The following is a 14,225-nucleotide window of genomic DNA, read 5'->3' as shown; positions in this document are numbered from 1 at the left end:
AACAAAGCAACTCGTAGAGCAAAATGAAAATGCTCATTAAATAACAATTCCAATTACCGCGTGGTACATTTCTGAAATCAGTGGTTACGCATTAAAACAACAACTTCGCGGCTATACATGTTATTTCAAATATATATTTCAATTAACTGAGTTTACTTTTCAAACGTAAGTTAAATTCACAAAGCAGCGGGTAGGTGTATAGCCTCGGGGTAACAGCGGCCAGACCTGCCCAAACTAAACTAGTTAAGTCCGCCTATCAGAACGTTTTCAAATGGAATAATAATAAAACAGGAATAGAGAGTCCTATACAAATAGCACATGGTTATCTTACGTAGGCAAACTACTCTTTGTGGACCTTTGAATGCGAAACTATGAGTCCGCTGCGAAGAGTTGGAAAGGGCGTTTTAAAATCTAAGCATATTTTTGTACTGTACTGTGTATTATGTAATGATCTAAAATATTGATATCTGAAACGCATGAAGTTAGCACACAATATAAACACCCGCGGCTTCGCAGTTAATTAAATAAAATACAAAGAGATACAAACGTCAACTTATGGATTATTTTATATACGTATTAGTGGGATTTACCTAATAGGAACATGTCTTCGTTTCGTGTTTATAAGTTTTAAAATAAGCGTACACAAGTCTATTTGGAGGTATAAAATATTTACTCATCTAAGTCTAAGAAGCGCCTTAAGGCTAAATAATTTTCTGCCAAATAAACAAGACATTAAAAATAATCCGAACCGCCAATATTTGTTAAAAGTAGAAAAAATATTAGACTGGATAAAAACTGGTGTAGTCTCGGCTTATTTCTTCGGTCAAGATTTTTGATATTCTTATACACACACAGACAAACTCACGACCTTTATCCCCGAGGGGCAGACGCAACTAGTGAACACTTTTTGCCATAAAAGATAAATGTTTATAGAAAGGTACATGTTTAAACATGCCACTTAAAATAGTTAAATATTTATTAAGAGCTGTATAGATACTTCATGGTACCTGGTACCAGCAGAATTACCAGCGCTTAGCTCCTAGGAACAATGCCTATTGCTGAGCTGGGCCCTGATTGCAGCTGCAATATTTCACAAATGGGTGTATACTTGTCTGTTGTCTATGTACATCTTAATATATATTATTATTATTCTGTACCGCCAAGCTGTTAGGTATATTTTGTGTTAATTTTAACCATATAAACTTATTTATCTAACTATCTTATAACACCACAATTATTCATTTACACATCAATCCACTTTATTAACAGGCACTCCTCAAATCACAACAACTACGTTTAAAAACTAATGTAATTAATTCACTCCCGATGCATTGAAGACTTTTTAGCCTTCGTAGTTACGGAACGGACAGAGGTGTTGGTCCTATTAGTTTTATTTTAATATTTAACCACAGTGTAGGAGAATAACCAGGCGGAGAATTTGTGGATTTGAGCATAGCCAGCCTACTTCTCGTTTAATACTACTAGTGTACTACTTCACTCGGATACTACAGTATACTAATACTTTAATGGCGAACTTAGTAGGTGTCGAAACAAATTTCTCTATTATATTACCATTGTAAGAAATCGAAGTGACATACGGCCGCTATGTCTTGGCCAGTTGGAAGTAAGTCACACGCCCACTTTCTGGATCCTTCGTCACCGACTAGACCCAGTAACGATGGCTTTATCGCCACTCGTGACTAACTTCACATCGGCTATGGTCACGCTGCCGTAGTATACGTTATGATGACAGAGTACCATCCAGATTCTATACTATCAAGCTGTTATGATCTGTGGATTTCTTTCTTGAAACTGGTTTGAAAAGAGAGTAAGCCATTCGTCAATAACTTAACTGATTCAATTCGGTTTCTTTCGTTTATTAATGTTTAAAACTTGCAACTATCTAACTCTTATATTGATCTTCGTGTTAAATACGCCTTTAAATATTAAATCACAGGACAAGCTTGTCTCGCCTCATAGTAAGCACGACTAAACATTCTTAACACCAAAATACCAATACCAAAATGACCGTCATTAATGTTCAGCAAGCATAAGTATATTGAGGAACACAAAGAACCACAGTTTATATTGTATTATTAAAATTAAACCATTTCGAGGTGCGGTCTCAAAGTCTCTCGTTTGGTGGCTTAAGAAAGTTGGGAAATTCATCACAAAGGACAAAGGATTGTTCACCGGGGGCCATTTGTTCAGAGCGTATTTGTTCGCGCCTAATTAAACATGAAACACTGAATACAGGTGTATCAAGAGGCTCGCGGTGCACCAAACACGTGTGTGATTTTAACTGGCTACTCGTGATGAGTGAACAATAAGACTGCACGCTTTTTGTGCTCGTCTGTAGCGGAATATTCTGGAATTTATTAATTTAATTGTTGCTTAGTTGTGTTTTTTCGTATTCGTCACCTGACACTCTGACTCCATTTGAAAGGCTTGACCGGAATCGTTAACGAGGTTCTCGCATGCTACTCTGCCTTCAGCTTGTCTCAGAGCATTGGTAGTGGTTTGCAGTAAAGGGCGTTCAATGGGATCCATCAGGGTCATTGGACATGGGCTGTATGCTCGTCAAAAGTGACCCTGAAATGGAATGAATGTGTGCAGAACTTTCAGGTCTTGCGGGCGTCAATAGTATCCCAAGTACCGGCAGACTTTTTACACAGTATACCGCTTAGGCCGTTCCGGCAGCGATTTGAGTAAGTGCCTTATGGTACTCTGGGCCGCACCTTATGCTACGACGAAGGCTACATTTTACTCGATGCGCCGACATGCTAAACAGCGGGGTAACTCCTACATACCCGCGTCGATCCAAGAAATCGATCTTAAAGTGATGTCACCGTGACAAAAAAAAGGACACTGATAGTCGTAAATCACGTTGTCGCTCTGGACTGATTGAAAAAGCAAAATCTCTAAGTATTTTTAATTTATTAAATTATATTAAATCTTTGTATTCTAACTTGCCTTTACTCGTGTCATCAGGAATAAAATATAAAAACAATAACCTAGCTTTCTAAATGTACAACATGAATATAAATTTTGTAAACTGCTATGCACTGTCAACCAGCGTCTCTTTTATCCGCTGAAGTAAAGCGAGAAAACAAAATCTCGGCGGTACGTCGGGCGCCTAGAGCCTTGCCTCGAGCAATGTGGTTCCAATTCTAAAAATACCGCTTCTTCCGTTCTTTCCTGTCATGTAAATCAACGCTTAAGAAACATAAATACATGTAATCTTTACAAAAAATAATATCAGTCTTATGGTTGTCGTCGATCGATCGTCGATAGTCTCCCATGGTTGTCTGTAAGAGATTGCCTTGTGCGATAAGACCGCCATTTGTACTTTTTTCTCTTTTCTTCTTACATTATTTTTATCCATGGTATACAATAAAGTGTAAATAAATAAATAAATAAATCAGTCCTGTATACTACCCACCACTGAGCAGGAATTTCTTGTGCTACTGAGAGGGTTTACGGTTCAGTCAACAGACGTAGTGACGCTGCCCTAAAGCGGATTGGCAGATTCACATACCCACGAAATTATTATGCATGATTCTCAGATATGTAGGTTCCTCCACGCTGCTGTCCATCACCGACACGTCACCTTCTTTTTCTTCGACCTTTCACTACAACAAGCACAGTTGATTTTGAAAGCCAAGGTATGTGCCGCGAATTATGAACCCGCGAACATTGTGTCGGCCGGCCATTCCATGGCCAATGAGGCTATGACGCACTTTTTAAAAATAACGAAAAGTATTTACTCTAATATTTATACAGCATATGATTCCTTTCTAATCAAATTTCGGTCACGGCGGTCAATCTCAACGAAGATCTGCTCAGTACGCAGGAGATATTATAGTGCACAATTGTGAGCGTAATACACAGGTGCACTCTTTGTTTCTTCACTGTCACAAACCGGTGAGTCGGCAGTCCGACATGACCGGAGAGAGATCAGGCGCTACTGCGTACCTGCCAGTACCAACGGTTCTACGTGCTTCTCGAGGCACGGGCTATACTACCAACTTCCTGACTCCGAGCTGCGGCTGATTAATTTTTAAGATGTAAAAACCCAATCACATCTATTTTGACTCGAGATCGGGATTCGAAGCCAGGACCTCAGCGGGGTAGAAGTAGTCGTATCGTGTATAACGACGCAACCAAGCAGTCTATATTATATTATAGCGTATACCGACGTACCGTCCAACATGATAAAACAATAGCTTTAAAGTTAATTTTGCGGCGGTTTATTCTGTAAAATCTAAGCTAAAATATAAGAAATTTCCATCTAAACTTCAAACCTCAAGTTTCGACCACTCTAATCGGTTTTAATCGTCACTCTCGGGTCAAACTGGGTTCTCTTTCAGCTTATAGTGTCACATGAAGTAGGTATATTTAACATTGATGTATATTTAATAGACTTATACCCTACTCCATTCATTCATTTCAGCATCTCTTCACACGAATTAAAAAGACTATAGGCAAAAATACAACAATATACTAAAACTCGAGAATAACACATTTCATAGTTTCCATTAAGCAAATTACGCGTACTCAAATAAAGTGGCACTTAATTAAAATAAAATCCACATTCAGAACAAAGGAGAGTTGTAATTTTTTACTAGTTTTCTAAGTTCATTTTATTAATAATAAAACAGGTTTTATTAAAAAACTGAAGTGCTTTTAGTTCAAGTAAAAAAACAAGTTCAGTGATTCTAGTTATGTAGAGTTAATTCCTTTTTAAGAAGCATTAAATTGACATAAAGATTAAACCGCGGAAACAAATCCAGTTGGTATAAAATGAAGTTTGCTAGGTATACCAGTAAACCGCGCAGGGGCGGCTGTGGAAGTAGACTTAGACATTTCCGTCAGAGGAAACTCGCAGTCGTCCCTAATGCGCCGAAGAGGGCCACCGCGGAGTTTTAGTTGGTATGCCGTGCGTTGTATATAGGTTAGGGACTCGGCCCGGCGGTCGCCTGAAGGTCGACATCAATTCCGGGCGGCGCAAAGCCGGGTCGTAAGGCACGGTGACCCCAACATAACCGCTCAGTCGCCCCCCACGAAGGCTGAGCGGTAGTCATAAGACACTTTCTCCGCGAAAACAAAAAAAAAGGTATACCAGTAAGTCATCGGACTCTTCTCGGACTCGTCTTCAGTACGAAACTACTTATGGGCTAGCTTAGCTTACCATAATATCTTAGATATTAAAAATTGTCGTGAAAGGAAAACAGTATTATAACTATTTCTAGCATTTCTTTTTGAATTGATTTACACTAAGAAATATTACGATTAAATGTGAGTTCTTATGAAAATCACGGTAAACATAATATTAGTAAATCATAGAAGCAATTTCATTACTTATGGAATATAAAATGAGCAAGAACTCTTCACAGTGACCTACATCAACACACTTGCCAAAAGCACACAACAAAAATAGACCCATCAGCACCATTAAATTATGAAAGCCTTTGATATGAAAACGGCAAACACTTACAGTTTCATATAAGCGACCTCATTTCGTTAATGAGAGCAATCCACAAACATTTGCATACACACGGCTGTGTTGTCTGGCTATCGGCTAACTGAACACTTTGCAATCAGAACCAATACACCAAATATTAGTAGTTTCCCAAGTGAAAATTGATATTGGAGCTTACCAGCTTCGTTGCGAGCGCTACTTGTTTTGCCAATTCGATACGGTACATATCTATAACTATGAAGTATTTGTGTATCTTAACGTCCTCTGTTTGATTTAGTTATGTCTCGATTCAAATTATTAGAATAGTTCATTGCTTGTTTAGTTACTGGGTAAATCAGGTTGAGTCGAATTGAAATAGTTAGATATTTATTATACGATTATTTTGTTAATTATACTTTGAGGAAAAATATGAGCAATGAGCGTTCTTTAATTAAAAATAAGCATAAATAGTCATTGTGTTGGGGCTCAAAATAATATTATGGAAATTTTAAAGTGTCTAGCTACATATAAAATTACGATAAATATTTAAGTTTCTGGACTACTGAATTAAATGAATGCATTATAATTAGCTACATCTAAGACAGTGAGAACTCAAACTAATCAAAATGCAAATAAATCTCTCCACATATCGTGCATGCAATCTCGTGGCTATTTCATATCTCGTTGCTAAATAAGCCTACTAAGAATTCATGAGAGCCTCGGGCTTAATTGTGAATTCCCAATCATATACGACTTGACGATCCGATTCTAATTAAAATGCGCAGTATAATAACTATCACGAATCCATCGCAACAATTCAAAACAAATCCGCTCACAACCAGCCAAAATAAAATATTCTATTAGCAAAATCCGTTGGCTCATAACTCACTCAGAGGTGCGTTCTGCGGGCTTGGCAGGTGGTCTTAATAAATACGAAAATGGCCTATCGTCGAGTTAGTAATAAATTCAAAAGGCAATCAACGCCACGGGGGCGGGTAAAAATATTAATAGCCGAGAAATAATTATGTATTCATGACTTCCAACGTCGAGGTGGAGCGGAGAGTAGCGGGTAAACTAAATCCGCGGGGATTGGGAGCACTCGGGACCCCGCCCGGTCAGACCCCGCTCAACTTCAGCACAGATTACTGGCCATTACTAGCCATCACTGGATTTATTGATTTCGCCGTACTTCAATAAACACGCGCGGATAATAACGCTCCGTGTGATGTTACCTATTAAAAGTTTTAAAGTTTCGCTACAACTTTTACCCTTATTCCGTGAAAACGAACGTTGTAAATTTAATGAATTTAATAATTCTCGGAGTTATTCCAAATAGAGGGTTTTTGTTATTATTTCATTATACGCTGGACGTATGATGTTTGATATCAAGTGAACCACTGTTCACTACATCACTTGCAGCTTTGAATCTCTACTTATTTTTAACAGATATTTATTTCGTTCAGTCACAGTTTGTCAAAATTTTTAGTCAACAAATAACAAGAATTTAACAAGCAGTTAAAATTAAGCAATAAGCTCAAATTTAACATTACTATCGTGTCATTATCAGCTCTCAAAACAGTAGTGACATTTAAGAGGTCGTCACATCAACCGAACGATAGTGTATACTATGTATGGTGAACAAAACAAGCAAATCAACATTTTGTCGTTCAGTGGCGGGTCATCCATCAAATCGTTAATCCGACGATGCAATATCCATAAAACCCGCCACGAGCATGCCGTAAATATTGGGGACTCAGGTTCCGTAGTAGGTGGTACGTAGCAGGAAAAAGATTATGAAGATCTAAACATACATACTTGGATGTTAACTAATTATTCCTCGCGGTAAAGTATAAAGATAAGTTGTAAGTTTACACAGTAGAAAAATGTATTCATAACTTTAACATAATTGCGTAAAGAATTGTGTCAGACATCCTAAATTAGTAAAACAATAACATAGTACATTTAAACCTTAACCGCCTTATTACAAAAAGATAGGTTAGTACTGGGTTTAAACCAAGACTAAAAAGTCTAGGTTTGTTACGGTATTAAAGTTAGTACTCGGACTAAAATTCATTCTTATTACAAATCCAAGACCAACCGAGGATTATCTAGTACCGAAGATAGTCCCTGATTTAATTCGTATCCATAGAGTATAAGCAAAAATTACCGTAATTCATTGATTCATTCACTCCGCGTTTGACGCACCGTTCCTTTTAACACAAATATGTATAAAACGAAGGGCAAAATGTTTAATAAAATGTGATTTGGATAATGATGATGATGCTAAATATATACTATTTTGCTATTTAAATATATTTTAAAGCTGAATAATTTAAAATGGCTTGGTTTTGTTTTAATTCACTGTTGACTTGTTAAGCTAGCGTACAATGGAATGAAGTGTGCGGCGCGCATATTTGAACATTATCAAAATGTTTACATTTCGGTTTATTTATGATTTTTTTAGGAATGAGATGGAATTTTACTAAAAAAAAGAAAACAATTAACAGAAAAAAAGGGAAATAATTATTAACAAATCACAAATTATTATCAGAGGTTACAAAAATCAGTCTTATCTTATCTTATCTTACTATTAAATAAATATCTTTTTACTTAAATCCTACAAAATACTGAATTTCTAGGAGATGTTCTCGAGCGCACGTCCGTCGGCAGAATGAATCGGCACACTGATTTCCCACCTCTTATATAGGTATTTGGTGACGTTTGACAGTTGCTACCTTCCTTATTTCGAATTGACAGCTAACACGGCCTCTCCTGACAGAGCAGCGTCCCCGATGCTGTCTTCAACTGATGGTCCTTCCTCTGGTTGTGCGTTTTCATTTGTCAAATCTTCATGACCTGGATTAGAGAATAAACATGGTCACTAATTAAATATAGTTAGCCTCACGGTACTCTTCTACATGTGCAATTTTAACACACAATGCCACTCAAGGTCTTACACGAAATGAAACCATCGATGCCACACAAGGACTTACACGAAATGAAGCCATCGATGCCACACAAGGACTTACACGAAATGAAACCATCGATGCCACACAAGGACTTACACGAAATGAAACCATCGATGCCACACAAGGACTTACACGAAATGAAACCATCGATGCCACACAAGGACTTACACGAATTGAAGCTATCGATGCCACACAAGGACTTACACGAAATGAAACTATCTCGATAATACATTGGTACATAGTACACATGTCTCTTGGGCATTGATGTAACTAATGTAACAGAATAGAACTTACATTCAAAAAAAGCTGAACATGTCTCACTTGCTTTACGGTTTTAGGAAGCGGAGATTTTGTAAGAGCCTCTATTATTTGTGAGCTCGGCCGAACCTGACCTCCACTTATCGTTCTCCCAAGATACTCCACTTCGCTTGTAAGAAAGTTGTTCATGCCTGACCGATTCGGTTTCACGTATATTGATAAAAACTCCACGATGCTGTCTGGTGTTAACTTTGCGTTAGTGGCGGCTGCACGTATTTGTGGGTCTTTTATGCCACGTACAATAATCGCGCACAATAATTCGTCACTTAATCCCTTCACAATACGTAAACGTAATAATGATTTTCGCGCATAGTCTGCATACGTAGAGTACTTATCTGATTCTTTACACATAACATCAAAAAGTATGTTCGCAATGTCAACGCGTTGCGGACAAAGTGACTTGAGTTCCAATATGAAATTGGACCAAGTACGATTGTTACTAGTCCATTCGCGTAACCATGTGCGTGCGTCGCCCTTGAGGGATAGTCCCACACGAGCTAGACATTCTTTTTCGTCCCAATGATTTAGTGAACGGGCATGATCCACTTCGTCACACCATGCACCGATGTCATGAATGCTTGGATCGAAATCAGACACGTAATAATGATTGGATCTCACCGGATTTATAGATCTTATAGCTTCGATGAGACGCTCGGTGATGCCAGTCGATGCCGATGTTGGTTCAACGGAGCTGCCGCTGGCACTCGGGATGCTGCTCACACTTTCTTCGCGTGGCTCGCTCATTGCGAGTGTTAACGTAGGCGCGACTGGTGGTTGCGACGAACTTGTGCGTTCCGAGTCCGCCACAGTCGCGAAACCGGCAGTGAGACCACGCCATTTACGGAGGCGTTGATGTTTTGCTCCAGCGTCGTTAAGCGGTTAAGGACCGTATCTATTGTAGCAACTAAGCTACTGAAACTAGACGGGGACGCGCGCTCTCGCGGTGGTACTCGTCTTTTACTCGACATCACGAAAAATTCGGAAATCGGCTTAGAGCGATTATAACAGCGTCCAATCCCACTTCTGATTTTAGGAATGAGATGGAATTTTACTAAAAAAAAGAAAACAATTAACAGAAAAAAAGGGAAATAATTATTAACAAATCACAAATTATTATCAGAGGTTACAAAAATTAGTCTTATCTTATCTTATCTTACTATTAAATAAATATCTTTTTACTTAAATCCTACAAAATACTGAATTTCTAGGAGATGTTCTCGAGCGCACGTCCGTCGGCAGAATGAATCGGCACACTGATTTCCCACCTCTTATATAGGTATTTGGTGACGTTTGACAGTTGCTACCTTCCTTATTTCGAATTGACAGCTAACAATTTAGATTAATAACAATTCAAGTAACATAAAGGAACGTTGTTCTTTTAAAACAATTTAGGCACGGCAACAGCATCACAAGTGTAATTGTTTTTGTTGTGGAATCACTTACGTTACGTATATTTTAGTTATACCAATTAAAAATGGAGCAATAAATCAAAACAAACGAGGCGAATATTGGACTTTTGAAGAAAAGGTTAGTTAAAAGCAATCATCTTGGTTATGAGCAGTGTAATAAATTAAAATGTTATTCAATTAGTACAAATTTCCTTCTTAATCCAAGAAATACTACGTTAACTTATTTCCAAGTCGGTTTACATATTAGATAATAAATCAACCAAGACGACTACCAATATGTTAAGATGTAAAGAATGAAAAAAAAAAAATAAGTGAGTAAATTTTGCTGTTTTTGTAATGAATATTTAGTTACCATGACTTATGTAAAATGTACCTATATTTGTAAGACTAAACGACTTATTAACTAACGAAAACTACGGGGTCTATTGAACCGCAGATTTGTTCCTAACATTTTAAATCTTCTAAATCCATTAAATCAATCAAATTTATTTCCATTTTTCTATTTTAGTTTATATTTGGTTCTCTAAACACAATTATCAACTTTGAAATTTGATGTTTCGAGGTTAGTACTGGAGTTAAACTAGGGGTCACGGCGGTTTAACTTTAGTACCACAGATAGTCCTCGGACTAGCGATAAACTCGGTTTTGTAATACCATTTTTCTTAGTCCATAGTTTAAACCTGGTACTAAACCCGGTACTATAGTTAGTCTTCGTTTTGTAATAAGGCGGTAAGGGTTCTTTAATCATTGGACTACGGATCCCTTCCCGGAGCAGTAATGTGACCAGTCATAAAATAAACGCGTGTCGCGGGCATGCGGGCGCGCGGTTGTGCGGCCGTGCCAGCGTGCACACAAGCGGGCGTAGCTAACTCCGTACGTAATTCCGCCGTAGCGAGCCGACGACAATGCCGCAATCGGACCGGCAATCTGCATAATGGATTGCTCGGCCGAACGCGTCGTCCGGTCGCCGCTCATTCAATTGTCGCGGTCGCCAATGTGTCGCACGGTTATTATGGAATACGGAATTAATAATTTCATGGGTGCACGCATGTTGAGGTTTGCTTGCCTTTTTCTGATGTAATTTTTTTACGTAATAAGGTTGTTGTAAGTTTAAAAAATATAGCAGTGGGTGGAAGGACCAGAATAATTTTTTTTACGACACTTTTTATTTTACTTTTTAACTCCTTTTTTCCAATGCTTATGTTGGTATTTGCTACCTATACAAATATCAAGCACCTTGTGGAGAGCTTTGAGTTTTGGTAACAAGAGTAAATTAGGTACATTAATAAAAGAAGCCGACAAAAAAAACATACCATAATTAAGAACTAGTTTATAATGAAAATAAAGCCGCTATCCTCAATTCACTGACGACATAATACTCAGTCATTATACACAATTTGTACTTAACTATCATTATTTAATTGAGTCACGTATAATTACGTCGAACCGTCTCTCAATGGTCCCTCGATCAAATTATACAGTTATAACACAATGAACATAAAGCGCACTATGCTGTATACTAATTGTATGATATTGAAACTGCACGCTAAGTTGATGTGTTGCAAATTGCACGAGTTGGTTTGAAATGGAAATTCAAAATGTGACAGTATAGAGTGAGCTTAGCTGAATGTGTCCCGCGGGTTCTTTGCATATTTGACAAACTGTTTTGTCGAATTCTAATCACTTATTCAGCAAATAGCCCACTATGGGCACTTGTGCATTGATGAATGTTTCAACTGAGCTCTGCACGACCTTTGCATTTGATAGTCATTGTGAAAAAATGTTTCATCTAGTATTTATTGCAAAAGTTTATAAGTGGCAGATGCGCGTAATGGTGTATTTGATTGTATTAAAAAAAATATTGTATCTAAACATTATCTCATACAGACATTTAAAACTTTTTCAATTCGATGAGCATAACTACACTTCCTATTTGCAATATTAATATGGAAAATCATTTTCAAAAATACATACTATCTACACTGAAATACATAAATAATCACTGAATCAATGCTTAAAGCATTGGACGTCATAACTACTAGGAAACTTGATACTTATTTCCTAATATTTAATTACAGAGCGGATGATAGTACCTAAAAAACTTTAAAACATGGATTAATATTTTCTATGTTTCACACAGAGACTTAACGATTTAAAGTTGTCCATGTACGATTACATCAAAATTTTAGCTCGAATTGACAGTTCAACGCATCGATCGAAATTTACAATAATTATTATAAAACAAAACAAACTATTTACTGCCTCTGGCGACCAGTTTAGTAAGTGCAATAATGGCACGTGAGCGGGGCAGGCAGTGGGCAGCGCGGGCGGCACGCCGCAAGATGTACGGCTCAATAACGCGCCTTAATCTAACGCTGCCTTCTCAGACGCTCCAGATTTACCGCCCAACATATTACACGTGCTTGTGTCGCGACTATATTGATTATAACTTATAATATGTACATAAAGGTGCTCAGATTATTATTGGTCCAGTGGCAGTTTACTCGGAATGTAAATCGTAGAGTTCAGAGTTCGATTTCTTGGTCGCACAAGTTTATCTGTTTTTTTGATTACAAAAACATCTTAGTTGTGTCAGATCACATATTTTCCTTATCTGATAATACAGTAGGATAAATACGAAGCTCGGAAAAATGTGACTACCAGTTGTACGTTTGAAGAATAAAGTCGTCAAATGAATTTTGTTCCCAAGAGTTTAACGTGCCAACGAAATATCCAAGGGGTCATCTATAAAAATAACAGACTGCTCTGTAACACCTAGGCGTCTAGGCTACTCCGTAAATTACCTATGGCTTAAAAAACCACTCTATAAAAATAATACAGCGTTTTAATTATACATTGAATAAAAAAAACATTAAACCGGTGAGCCTTAGAAATACTTGAAAAAAATCCGAACGCTCAAATGGCGAACACTAAAAGCTAATCACGGCAATTCGTGCATCAGAACGGTCTCTATTAAAATAACTAATCCGGCCGTTCCCGTTACAATGTCAGTACAGTAATTGAAATCCATGAACTGCGCAGCCGTTGCCTGCATGAGCCGTGTGGGTCAATACAAAAACACAATGGATCCGGCACAATGGGGCCCATTCAACGGTCTTAAATGATCGCAGCCAAATGGAAATTTCACTGCTGCCGAAACTATCACGCTGTAACTTGATTTTTTCTGCTTCAACACAAATGGCGCGATTTTTAGCTTATTGTGCTCACTGCAATTAATGCAGGCGTGAAGATAGGCGAAATACTCTCGTATTATGATAGATCTTAGCTTGATTTTACTTGCGCTTATGGCGTATCCATGGTCGCCGGGAGGGAGATGCAAGTAGGTGCAAGTCCCAGAAATAAATTACAAAAAATAACAGTCACTGAATAAATCTGTAACAATGAGAACTATCGACTAGAGGTTTTTTTATGATAAATCATTTTCAAAATCCTGTGCGATTTGAATTTATCATATTTGAAGCAATCATTTAAAAACTTAATTATATTATGTAGTATTGCGTAGGTGCAGATGCTCCCCCCTAAAACTTATGTTGGCGGCTTCCATGGGCGTATGCGTTATTGATGCCGTTTTCTATAGAGAACTGTTAGGTTTACAAAATGTATCAAAGTATTAACTTTAACACAGGTACCTACTCACTAAACTAATATGTAACTTCTGCTTTGCAGCTTGCAACTTAGCATAGTTCAGATTTTAATAACGGATAAATTGCTACGACGACAAACAAGGAGCTTCAAGTTGATTAATTCTCGTAAATAACTTAGTAACATTTAAGAGTGAATTCCAAAAATGCAACTCAAACCTATTTTCACTTTATGAAATACAGCTAACAAAATAACAATTTCCTTGAAATGAATATTTTCGGATGTATTAGCTGCGAACATTTTGTATCTGGGAGCGCCGCGGGCGGCCGGCGACGGGCAGCGGTCGGCAGCGGTCGGTAACGAGCGCAACATATCATTTGACTACCACTGTGAAATCCGAAATTCCTCTCTGTTGTCTGTTAACGATGTGATTCCCTGTTTGTGAACTTATTGCACTCCATCATT

The sequence above is a fragment of the Manduca sexta genome, chromosome 26, assembly GCF_014839805.1.
Source record: "Manduca sexta isolate Smith_Timp_Sample1 chromosome 26, JHU_Msex_v1.0, whole genome shotgun sequence".
Taxonomy (NCBI): Eukaryota; Metazoa; Arthropoda; class Insecta; order Lepidoptera; family Sphingidae; genus Manduca; species Manduca sexta.
The sequence above is the reverse complement of the archived record's forward strand: the minus strand, read 5'-3'. Positions refer to the sequence as shown.